Source organism: Aythya ferina, assembly GCF_964211825.1.
Source record: "Aythya ferina genome assembly, contig: HAP1_SCAFFOLD_102, whole genome shotgun sequence".
NCBI classification, from domain to species: Eukaryota; Metazoa; Chordata; class Aves; order Anseriformes; family Anatidae; genus Aythya; species Aythya ferina.
The window spans coordinates 207,516-221,768 of record NW_028181417.1 but is presented as its reverse complement, the minus strand read 5'-3'; positions in this window follow the sequence as shown (position 1 = coordinate 221,768).

Sequence of the window (14,253 nt, the reverse complement as noted above, 5' to 3'; positions counted from 1 at the left end):
ACCCACAATTTACACTTTTCCACCATGATGACCACGGAAAACACAACGAAACCCAACGGAGAACCCAAAACACGTCCAAAACACCCCAAACAAGAACAGGATCACCCCCAAAAACGAAAGAAAACCCCAAAAAGCACGGATCCAATCCCAAAACCACTCTAAACGTACCTGATGTTCTCCAAATCCAAATGTCCACTCCCAACCACCATAAAACCCATTAGGAACTCAACGAAACCCAACGGAAACCCCAAAAACACCTCAAAAACACCCCAGAAAAGAACTGGATCAGAAGAAAAAACACCAAACACTATGAATTTCCCCGCAAAACCACCCTAAACTCACCTGATCTTCTTCAAAACCCACAATCCACTCCCATTTACCCTAACGACCAACGAGAATCCAACTAAAACCCAACGGAGACCCCAAAACAAGTCGAAAACACCCCAAACAAGAACAGGATAACCCCTAAAAAAGAAAGAAAACCCCAAAAAACATAGATCCACCCCAAAAACACACTAAACCTACCTGATGTTCTCCAAATCCCAAAGTCCACTCCCAACAAACTTAAAACACATTAGGAAATCAACAAAACGCAACGGAAACCCCAAAACACGTCAAAAACACCACAAAAAAAAGCGAGATCACCCCCAAAACCGAAAGAAAACCCTAAAAGCCGTTGATCCACCCCAATAGTCCCCCTAAACCTACCTGATGTTCTCCAATACCCACAATTTACCCTTTTCCACCATGATGAACAACAAGAACCCAACAAAAACCAACGGAGACCCCAAAATATGTCAAAAACACCCCAAACAAGAATGGGACCACCCCAAAAACAGAAGAAAACGCTAAAAAAAAAAACAGAAGAATTCAACCAAAACCATAGATTCACCACCCAGAAAAACTTAAACTCACCTGATATTCTCCAAAACCCACAATTTACACTTTTCCAACATGATGACCAACAAGAACCCAACAAAACCCAACGGAGACCCCAAAACACATCAAAAACACACCCAAAAAGAACGGGATCACCCCAGAAAAACAGAAAAAAAAAAAAACAAATACCATGAATCCACCCCAAAAGTCCCCCTAAACCTACCTGATGTTCTCCAAAACCCACAATTTACCCTTTTCCACCATGATGCCAACGGAAAACCCAACGAAACCCAACGGAGAACCCAAAACACATCAAAAACACCACAAACAAGAACGGAATCACCCCCAAAACTGGAACAAAATCCCCAAAAAGCACGGATCAAATCCCAAAACCACCCTAAACCTACCTGATGTTCTCCAAAACCCACTATTCAGCCTTTTCCACCAAAATGAACAAGGAAAACACAACGAAACAAAACAGAGACCACAAAACACGTCAAAAACACCCCAAACAAGAACGGAATCACCCCCAAAACTGGAAGAAAATCCCCCAAAAACATAGATCCACCCCAAAAAACACCCTAAACCTACCTGATGTTCTCCAAAACCCACAATTTACACTTTTCCACCATGATGACCACGGAAAACACAACAAAACCCAACGGAGAACCCAAAACACGTCCAAAACACCCCAAACAAGAACAGGATCACCCCCAAAAACGAAAGAAAACCCCAAAAAGCACGGATCCAATCCCAAAACCACTCTAAACGTACCTGATGTTCTCCAAATCCAAATGTCCACTCCCAACCACCATAAAACCCATTAGGAACTCAACGAAACCCAACGGAAACCCCAAAAACACCTCAAAAACACCCCAGAAAAGAACTGGATCAGAAGAAAAAACACCAAACACTATGAATTTCCCCGCAAAACCACCCTAAACTCACCTGATCTTCTTCAAAACCCACAATCCACTCCCATTTACCCTAACGACCAACGAGAATCCAACTAAAACCCAACGGAGACCCCAAAACAAGTCGAAAACACCCCAAACAAGAACAGGATAACCCCTAAAAAAGAAAGAAAACCCCAAAAAACATAGATCCACCCCAAAAACACACTAAACCTACCTGATGTTCTCCAAATCCCAAAGTCCACTCCCAACAAACTTAAAACACATTAGGAAATCAACGAAATGCAACGGAAACCCCAAAACACGTCAAAAACACCACAAAAAAAAGCGGGATCACCCCCAAAACCGAAAGAAAACCCTAAAAGCCGTTGATCCACCCCAAAAGTCCCCCTAAACCTACCTGATGTTCTCCAATACCCACAATTTACCCTTTTCCACCATGATGAACAACAAGAACCCAACAAAAACCAACGGAGACCCCAAAATATGTCAAAAACACCCCAAACAAGAATGGGACCACCCCAAAAACAGAAGAAAACGCTAAAAAAAAACAGAAGAATTCAACCAAAACCATAGATTCACCACCCAGAAAAACTTAAACTCACCTGATATTCTCCAAAACCCACAATTTACACTTTTCCAACATGATGACCAACAAGAACCCAACAAAACCCAACGGAGACCCCAAAACACATCAAAAACACACCCAAAAAGAACGGGGTCACCCCAGAAAAACAGAAAAAAAAAAAACAAATACCATGAATCCACCCCAAAAGTCCCCCTAAACCTACCTGATGTTCTCCAAAACCCACAATTTACCCTTTTCCACCATGATGCCAACGGAAAACCCAACGAAACCCAACGGAGAACCCAAAACACATCAAAAACACTACAAACAAGAACGGAATCACCCCCAAAACTGGAACAAAATCCCCAAAAAGCACGGATCAAATCCCAAAACCACCCTAAACCTACCTGATGTTCTCCAAAACCCACTATTCAGCCTTTTCCACCAAAATGAACAAGGAAAACACAACGAAACAAAACAGAGACCACAAAACACGTCAAAAACACCCCAAACAAGAACGGAATCACCCCCAAAACTGGAAGAAAATCCCCCAAAAACATAGATCCACCCCAAAAAACACCCTAAACCTACCTGATGTTCTCCAAAACCCACAATTTACACTTTTCCACCATGATGACCACGAGAAACACAACGAAACCCAACGGAGAACCCATAACACGTCCAAAACACCCCAAACAAGAACAGGATCACCCCCAAAAACGAAAGAAAACCCCAAAAAGCACGGATCCAATCCCAAAACCACTCTAAACGTACCTGATGTTCTCCAAATCCAAATGTCCACTCCCAACCACCATAAAACCCATTAGGAACTCAACGAAACCCAACGGAAACCCCAAAAACACCTCAAAAACACCCCAGAAAAGAACTGGATCAGAAGAAAAAACACCAAACACTATGAATTTCCCCGCAAAACCACCCTAAACTCACCTGATCTTCTTCAAAACCCACAATCCACTCCCATTTACCCTAACGACCAACGAGAATCCAACTAAAACCCAACGGAGACCCCAAAACAAGTCGAAAACACCCCAAACAAGAACAGGATAACCCCTAAAAAAGAAAGAAAACCCCAAAAAACATAGATCCACCCCAAAAACACACTAAACCTACCTGATGTTCTCCAAATCCCAAAGTCCACTCCCAACAAACTTAAAACACATTAGGAAATCAACAAAACGCAACGGAAACCCCAAAACACGTCAAAAACACCACAAAAAAAAAGCGAGATCACCCCCAAAACCGAAAGAAAACCCTAAAAGCCGTTGATCCACCCCAAAAGTCCCCCTAAACCTACCTGATGTTCTCCAATACCCACAATTTACCCTTTTCCACCATGATGAACAACAAGAACCCAACAAAAACCAACGGAGACCCCAAAATATGTCAAAAACACCCCAAACAAGAATGGGACCACCCCAAAAACAGAAGAAAACGCTAAAAAAAAAAACAGAAGAATTCAACCAAAACCATAGATTCACCACCCAGAAAAACTTAAACTCACCTGATATTCTCCAAAACCCACAATTTACACTTTTCCAACATGATGACCAACAAGAACCCAACAAAACCCAACGGAGACCCCAAAACACATCAAAAACACACCCAAAAAGAACGGGATCACCCCAGAAAAACAGAAAAAAAAAAAAACAAATACCATGAATCCACCCCAAAAGTCCCCCTAAACCTACCTGATGTTCTCCAAAACCCACAATTTACCCTTTTCCACCATGATGCCAACGGAAAACCCAACGAAACCCAACGGAGAACCCAAAACACATCAAAAACACCACAAACAAGAACGGAATCACCCCCAAAACTGGAACAAAATCCCCAAAAAGCACGGATCAAATCCCAAAACCACCCTAAACCTACCTGATGTTCTCCAAAACCCACTATTCAGCCTTTTCCACCAAAATGAACAAGGAAAACACAACGAAACAAAACAGAGACCACAAAACACGTCAAAAACACCCCAAACAAGAACGGAATCACCCCCAAAACTGGAAGAAAATCCCCCAAAAACATAGATCCACCCCAAAAAACACCCTAAACCTACCTGATGTTCTCCAAAACCCACAATTTACACTTTTCCACCATGATGACCACGGAAAACACAACAAAACCCAACGGAGAACCCAAAACACGTCCAAAACACCCCAAACAAGAACAGGATCACCCCCAAAAACGAAAGAAAACCCCAAAAAGCACGGATCCAATCCCAAAACCACTCTAAACGTACCTGATGTTCTCCAAATCCAAATGTCCACTCCCAACCACCATAAAACCCATTAGGAACTCAACGAAACCCAACGGAAACCCCAAAAACACCTCAAAAACACCCCAGAAAAGAACTGGATCAGAAGAAAAAACACCAAACACTATGAATTTCCCCGCAAAACCACCCTAAACTCACCTGATCTTCTTCAAAACCCACAATCCACTCCCATTTACCCTAACGACCAACGAGAATCCAACTAAAACCCAACGGAGACCCCAAAACAAGTCGAAAACACCCCAAACAAGAACAGGATAACCCCTAAAAAAGAAAGAAAACCCCAAAAAACATAGATCCACCCCAAAAACACACTAAACCTACCTGATGTTCTCCAAATCCCAAAGTCCACTCCCAACAAACTTAAAACACATTAGGAAATCAACGAAACGCAACGGAAACCCCAAAACACGTCAAAAACACCACCAAAAAAAGCGGGATCACCCCCAAAACCGAAAGAAAACCCTAAAAGCCGTTGATCCACCCCAAAAGTCCCCCTAAACCTACCTGATGTTCTCCAATACCCACAATTTACCCTTTTCCACCATGATGAACAACAAGAACCCAACAAAAACCAACGGAGACCCCAAAATATGTCAAAAACACCCCGAACAAGAATGGGACCACCCCAAAAACAGAAGAAAACGCTAAAAAAAAACCAGAAGAATTCAACCAAAACCATAGATTCACCACCCAGAAAAACTTAAACTCACCTGATATTCTCCAAAACCCACAATTTACACTTTTCCAACATGATGACCAACAAGAACCCAACAAAACCCAACGGAGACCCCAAAACACATCAAAAACACACCAAAAAAGAACGGGATCACCCCAGAAAAACAGAAAAAAAAAAAACAAATACCATGAATCCACCCCAAAAGTCCCCCTAAACCTACCTGATGTTCTCCAAAACCCACAATTTACCCTTTTCCACCATGATGCCAACGGAAAACCCAACGAAACCCAACGGAGAACCCAAAACACATCAAAAACACCACAAACAAGAACGGAATCACCCCCAAAACTGGAACAAAATCCCCAAAAAGCACGGATCAAATCCCAAAACCACCCTAAACCTACCTGATGTTCTCCAAAACCCACTATTCAGCCTTTTCCACCAAAATGAACAAGGAAAACACAACGAAACAAAACAGAGACCACAAAACACGTCAAAAACACCCCAAACAAGAACGGAATCACCCCCAAAACTGGAAGAAAATCCCCCAAAAACATAGATCCACCCCAAAAAACACCCTAAACCTACCTGATGTTCTCCAAAACCCACAATTTACACTTTTCCACCATGATGACCACGAGAAACACAACGAAACCCAACGGAGAACCCATAACACGTCCAAAACACCCCAAACAAGAACAGGATCACCCCCAAAAACGAAAGAAAACCCCAAAAAGCACGGATCCAATCCCAAAACCACTCTAAACGTACCTGATGTTCTCCAAATCCAAATGTCCACTCCCAACCACCATAAAACCCATTAGGAACTCAACGAAACCCAACGGAAACCCCAAAAACACCTCAAAAACACCCCAGAAAAGAACTGGATCAGAAGAAAAAACACCAAACACTATGAATTTCCCCGCAAAACCACCCTAAACTCACCTGATCTTCTTCAAAACCCACAATCCACTCCCATTTACCCTAACGACCAACGAGAATCCAACTAAAACCCAACGGAGACCCCAAAACAAGTCGAAAACACCCCAAACAAGAACAGGATAACCCCTAAAAAAGAAAGAAAACCCCAAAAAACATAGATCCACCCCAAAAACACACTAAACCTACCTGATGTTCTCCAAATCCCAAAGTCCACTCCCAACAAACTTAAAACACATTAGGAAATCAACAAAACGCAACGGAAACCCCAAAACACGTCAAAAACACCACAAAAAAAAAGCGAGATCACCCCCAAAACCGAAAGAAAACCCTAAAAGCCGTTGATCCACCCCAAAAGTCCCCCTAAACCTACCTGATGTTCTCCAATACCCACAATTTACCCTTTTCCACCATGATGAACAACAAGAACCCAACAAAAACCAACGGAGACCCCAAAATATGTCAAAAACACCCCAAACAAGAATGGGACCACCCCAAAAACAGAAGAAAACGCTAAAAAAAAAAACAGAAGAATTCAACCAAAACCATAGATTCACCACCCAGAAAAACTTAAACTCACCTGATATTCTCCAAAACCCACAATTTACACTTTTCCAACATGATGACCAACAAGAACCCAACAAAACCCAACGGAGACCCCAAAACACATCAAAAACACACCCAAAAAGAACGGGATCACCCCAGAAAAACAGAAAAAAAAAAAAACAAATACCATGAATCCACCCCAAAAGTCCCCCTAAACCTACCTGATGTTCTCCAAAACCCACAATTTACCCTTTTCCACCATGATGCCAACGGAAAACCCAACGAAACCCAACGGAGAACCCAAAACACATCAAAAACACCACAAACAAGAACGGAATCACCCCCAAAACTGGAACAAAATCCCCAAAAAGCACGGATCAAATCCCAAAACCACCCTAAACCTACCTGATGTTCTCCAAAACCCACTATTCAGCCTTTTCCACCAAAATGAACAAGGAAAACACAACGAAACAAAACAGAGACCACAAAACACGTCAAAAACACCCCAAACAAGAACGGAATCACCCCCAAAACTGGAAGAAAATCCCCCAAAAACATAGATCCACCCCAAAAAACACCCTAAACCTACCTGATGTTCTCCAAAACCCACAATTTACACTTTTCCACCATGATGACCACGGAAAACACAACAAAACCCAACGGAGAACCCAAAACACGTCCAAAACACCCCAAACAAGAACAGGATCACCCCCAAAAACGAAAGAAAACCCCAAAAAGCACGGATCCAATCCCAAAACCACTCTAAACGTACCTGATGTTCTCCAAATCCAAATGTCCACTCCCAACCACCATAAAACCCATTAGGAACTCAACGAAACCCAACGGAAACCCCAAAAACACCTCAAAAACACCCCAGAAAAGAACTGGATCAGAAGAAAAAACACCAAACACTATGAATTTCCCCGCAAAACCACCCTAAACTCACCTGATCTTCTTCAAAACCCACAATCCACTCCCATTTACCCTAACGACCAACGAGAATCCAACTAAAACCCAACGGAGACCCCAAAACAAGTCGAAAACACCCCAAACAAGAACAGGATAACCCCTAAAAAAGAAAGAAAACCCCAAAAAACATAGATCCACCCCAAAAACACACTAAACCTACCTGATGTTCTCCAAATCCCAAAGTCCACTCCCAACAAACTTAAAACACATTAGGAAATCAACGAAACGCAACGGAAACCCCAAAACACGTCAAAAACACCACCAAAAAAAGCGGGATCACCCCCAAAACCGAAAGAAAACCCTAAAAGCCGTTGATCCACCCCAAAAGTCCCCCTAAACCTACCTGATGTTCTCCAATACCCACAATTTACCCTTTTCCACCATGATGAACAACAAGAACCCAACAAAAACCAACGGAGACCCCAAAATATGTCAAAAACACCCCGAACAAGAATGGGACCACCCCAAAAACAGAAGAAAACGCTAAAAAAAAACCAGAAGAATTCAACCAAAACCATAGATTCACCACCCAGAAAAACTTAAACTCACCTGATATTCTCCAAAACCCACAATTTACACTTTTCCAACATGATGACCAACAAGAACCCAACAAAACCCAACGGAGACCCCAAAACACATCAAAAACACACCAAAAAAGAACGGGATCACCCCAGAAAAACAGAAAAAAAAAAAACAAATACCATGAATCCACCCCAAAAGTCCCCCTAAACCTACCTGATGTTCTCCAAAACCCACAATTTACCCTTTTCCACCATGATGCCAACGGAAAACCCAACGAAACCCAACGGAGAACCCAAAACACATCAAAAACACCACAAACAAGAACGGAATCACCCCCAAAACTGGAACAAAATCCCCAAAAAGCACGGATCAAATCCCAAAACCACCCTAAACCTACCTGATGTTCTCCAAAACCCACTATTCAGCCTTTTCCACCAAAATGAACAAGGAAAACACAACGAAACAAAACAGAGACCACAAAACACGTCAAAAACACCCCAAACAAGAACGGAATCACCCCCAAAACTGGAAGAAAATCCCCCAAAAACATAGATCCACCCCAAAAAAACACCCTAAACCTACCTGATGTTCTCCAAAACCCACAATTTACACTTTTCCACCATGATGACCACGGAAAACACAACGAAACCCAACGGAGAACCCAAAACACGTCCAAAACACCCCAAACAAGAACAGGATCACCCCCAAAAACGAAAGAAAACCCCAAAAAGCACGGATCCAATCCCAAAACCACTCTAAACGTACCTGATGTTCTCCAAATCCAAATGTCCACTCCCAACCACCATAAAACCCATTAGGAACTCAACGAAACCCAACGGAAACCCCAAAAACACCTCAAAAACACCCCAGAAAAGAACTGGATCAGAAGAAAAAACACCAAACACTATGAATTTCCCCGCAAAACCACCCTAAACTCACCTGATCTTCTTCAAAACCCACAATCCACTCCCATTTACCCTAACGACCAACGAGAATCCAACTAAAACCCAACGGAGACCCCAAAACAAGTCGAAAACACCCCAAACAAGAACAGGATAACCCCTAAAAAAGAAAGAAAACCCCAAAAAACATAGATCCACCCCAAAAACACACTAAACCTACCTGATGTTCTCCAAATCCCAAAGTCCACTCCCAACAAACTTAAAACACATTAGGAAATCAACGAAACGCAACGGAAACCCCAAAACACGTCAAAAACACCACAAAAAAAAGCGAGATCACCCCCAAAACCGAAAGAAAACCCTAAAAGCCGTTGATCCACCCCAATAGTCCCCCTAAACCTACCTGATGTTCTCCAATACCCACAATTTACCCTTTTCCACCATGATGAACAACAAGAACCCAACAAAAACCAACGGAGACCCCAAAATATGTCAAAAACACCCCAAACAAGAATGGGACCACCCCAAAAACAGAAGAAAACGCTAAAAAAAAAAACAGAAGAATTCAACCAAAACCATAGATTCACCACCCAGAAAAACTTAAACTCACCTGATATTCTCCAAAACCCACAATTTACACTTTTCCAACATGATGACCAACAAGAACCCAACAAAACCCAACGGAGACCCCAAAACACATCAAAAACACACCCAAAAAGAACGGGATCACCCCAGAAAAACAGAAAAAAAAAAAAACAAATACCATGAATCCACCCCAAAAGTCCCCCTAAACCTACCTGATGTTCTCCAAAACCCACAATTTACCCTTTTCCACCATGATGCCAACGGAAAACCCAACGAAACCCAACGGAGAACCCAAAACACATCAAAAACACCACAAACAAGAACGGAATCACCCCCAAAACTGGAACAAAATCCCCAAAAAGCACGGATCAAATCCCAAAACCACCCTAAACCTACCTGATGTTCTCCAAAACCCACTATTCAGCCTTTTCCACCAAAATGAACAAGGAAAACACAACGAAACAAAACAGAGACCACAAAACACGTCAAAAACACCCCAAACAAGAACGGAATCACCCCCAAAACTGGAAGAAAATCCCCCAAAAACATAGATCCACCCCAAAAAACACCCTAAACCTACCTGATGTTCTCCAAAACCCACAATTTACACTTTTCCACCATGATGACCACGGAAAACACAACAAAACCCAACGGAGAACCCAAAACACGTCCAAAACACCCCAAACAAGAACAGGATCACCCCCAAAAACGAAAGAAAACCCCAAAAAGCACGGATCCAATCCCAAAACCACTCTAAACGTACCTGATGTTCTCCAAATCCAAATGTCCACTCCCAACCACCATAAAACCCATTAGGAACTCAACGAAACCCAACGGAAACCCCAAAAACACCTCAAAAACACCCCAGAAAAGAACTGGATCAGAAGAAAAAACACCAAACACTATGAATTTCCCCGCAAAACCACCCTAAACTCACCTGATCTTCTTCAAAACCCACAATCCACTCCCATTTACCCTAACGACCAACGAGAATCCAACTAAAACCCAACGGAGACCCCAAAACAAGTCGAAAACACCCCAAACAAGAACAGGATAACCCCTAAAAAAGAAAGAAAACCCCAAAAAACATAGATCCACCCCAAAAACACACTAAACCTACCTGATGTTCTCCAAATCCCAAAGTCCACTCCCAACAAACTTAAAACACATTAGGAAATCAACGAAATGCAACGGAAACCCCAAAACACGTCAAAAACACCACAAAAAAAAGCGGGATCACCCCCAAAACCGAAAGAAAACCCTAAAAGCCGTTGATCCACCCCAAAAGTCCCCCTAAACCTACCTGATGTTCTCCAATACCCACAATTTACCCTTTTCCACCATGATGAACAACAAGAACCCAACAAAAACCAACGGAGACCCCAAAATATGTCAAAAACACCCCAAACAAGAATGGGACCACCCCAAAAACAGAAGAAAACGCTAAAAAAAAACAGAAGAATTCAACCAAAACCATAGATTCACCACCCAGAAAAACTTAAACTCACCTGATATTCTCCAAAACCCACAATTTACACTTTTCCAACATGATGACCAACAAGAACCCAACAAAACCCAACGGAGACCCCAAAACACATCAAAAACACACCCAAAAAGAACGGGGTCACCCCAGAAAAACAGAAAAAAAAAAAACAAATACCATGAATCCACCCCAAAAGTCCCCCTAAACCTACCTGATGTTCTCCAAAACCCACAATTTACCCTTTTCCACCATGATGCCAACGGAAAACCCAACGAAACCCAACGGAGAACCCAAAACACATCAAAAACACTACAAACAAGAACGGAATCACCCCCAAAACTGGAACAAAATCCCCAAAAAGCACGGATCAAATCCCAAAACCACCCTAAACCTACCTGATGTTCTCCAAAACCCACTATTCAGCCTTTTCCACCAAAATGAACAAGGAAAACACAACGAAACAAAACAGAGACCACAAAACACGTCAAAAACACCCCAAACAAGAACGGAATCACCCCCAAAACTGGAAGAAAATCCCCCAAAAACATAGATCCACCCCAAAAAACACCCTAAACCTACCTGATGTTCTCCAAAACCCACAATTTACACTTTTCCACCATGATGACCACGAGAAACACAACGAAACCCAACGGAGAACCCATAACACGTCCAAAACACCCCAAACAAGAACAGGATCACCCCCAAAAACGAAAGAAAACCCCAAAAAGCACGGATCCAATCCCAAAACCACTCTAAACGTACCTGATGTTCTCCAAATCCAAATGTCCACTCCCAACCACCATAAAACCCATTAGGAACTCAACGAAACCCAACGGAAACCCCAAAAACACCTCAAAAACACCCCAGAAAAGAACTGGATCAGAAGAAAAAACACCAAACACTATGAATTTCCCCGCAAAACCACCCTAAACTCACCTGATCTTCTTCAAAACCCACAATCCACTCCCATTTACCCTAACGACCAACGAGAATCCAACTAAAACCCAACGGAGACCCCAAAACAAGTCGAAAACACCCCAAACAAGAACAGGATAACCCCTAAAAAAGAAAGAAAACCCCAAAAAACATAGATCCACCCCAAAAACACACTAAACCTACCTGATGTTCTCCAAATCCCAAAGTCCACTCCCAACAAACTTAAAACACATTAGGAAATCAACGAAATGCAACGGAAACCCCAAAACACGTCAAAAACACCACAAAAAAAAGCGGGATCACCCCCAAAACCGAAAGAAAACCCTAAAAGCCGTTGATCCACCCCAAAAGTCCCCCTAAACCTACCTGATGTTCTCCAATACCCACAATTTACCCTTTTCCACCATGATGAACAACAAGAACCCAACAAAAACCAACGGAGACCCCAAAATATGTCAAAAACACCCCAAACAAGAATGGGACCACCCCAAAAACAGAAGAAAACGCTAAAAAAAAACAGAAGAATTCAACCAAAACCATAGATTCACCACCCAGAAAAACTTAAACTCACCTGATATTCTCCAAAACCCACAATTTACACTTTTCCAACATGATGACCAACAAGAACCCAACAAAACCCAACGGAGACCCCAAAACACATCAAAAACACACCCAAAAAGAACGGGGTCACCCCAGAAAAACAGAAAAAAAAAAAACAAATACCATGAATCCACCCCAAAAGTCCCCCTAAACCTACCTGATGTTCTCCAAAACCCACAATTTACCCTTTTCCACCATGATGCCAACGGAAAACCCAACGAAACCCAACGGAGAACCCAAAACACATCAAAAACACTACAAACAAGAACGGAATCACCCCCAAAACTGGAACAAAATCCCCAAAAAGCACGGATCAAATCCCAAAACCACCCTAAACCTACCTGATGTTCTCCAAAACCCACTATTCAGCCTTTTCCACCAAAATGAACAAGGAAAACACAACGAAACAAAACAGAGACCACAAAACACGTCAAAAACACCCCAAACAAGAACGGAATCACCCCCAAAACTGGAAGAAAATCCCCCAAAAACATAGATCCACCCCAAAAAACACCCTAAACCTACCTGATGTTCTCCAAAACCCACAATTTACACTTTTCCACCATGATGACCACGAGAAACACAACGAAACCCAACGGAGAACCCATAACACGTCCAAAACACCCCAAACAAGAACAGGATCACCCCCAAAAACGAAAGAAAACCCCAAAAAGCACGGATCCAATCCCAAAACCACTCTAAACGTACCTGATGTTCTCCAAATCCAAATGTCCACTCCCAACCACCATAAAACCCATTAGGAACTCAACGAAACCCAACGGAAACCCCAAAAACACCTCAAAAACACCCCAGAAAAGAACTGGATCAGAAGAAAAAACACCAAACACTATGAATTTCCCCGCAAAACCACCCTAAACTCACCTGATCTTCTTCAAAACCCACAATCCACTCCCATTTACCCTAACGACCAACGAGAATCCAACTAAAACCCAACGGAGACCCCAAAACAAGTCGAAAACACCCCAAACAAGAACAGGATAACCCCTAAAAAAGAAAGAAAACCCCAAAAAACATAGATCCACCCCAAAAACACACTAAACCTACCTGATGTTCTCCAAATCCCAAAGTCCACTCCCAACAAACTTAAAACACATTAGGAAATCAACAAAACGCAACGGAAACCCCAAAACACGTCAAAAACACCACAAAAAAAAGCGAGATCACCCCCAAAACCGAAAGAAAACCCTAAAAGCCGTTGATCCACCCCAAAAGTCCCCCTAAACCTACCTGATGTTCTCCAATACCCACAATTTACCCTTTTCCACCATGATGAACAACAAGAACCCAACAAAAACCAACGGAGACCCCAAAATATGTCAAAAACACCCCAAACAAGAATGGGACCACCCCAAAAACAGAAGAAAACGCTAAAAAAAAAAACAGAAGAATTCAACCAAAACCATAGATTCACCACCCA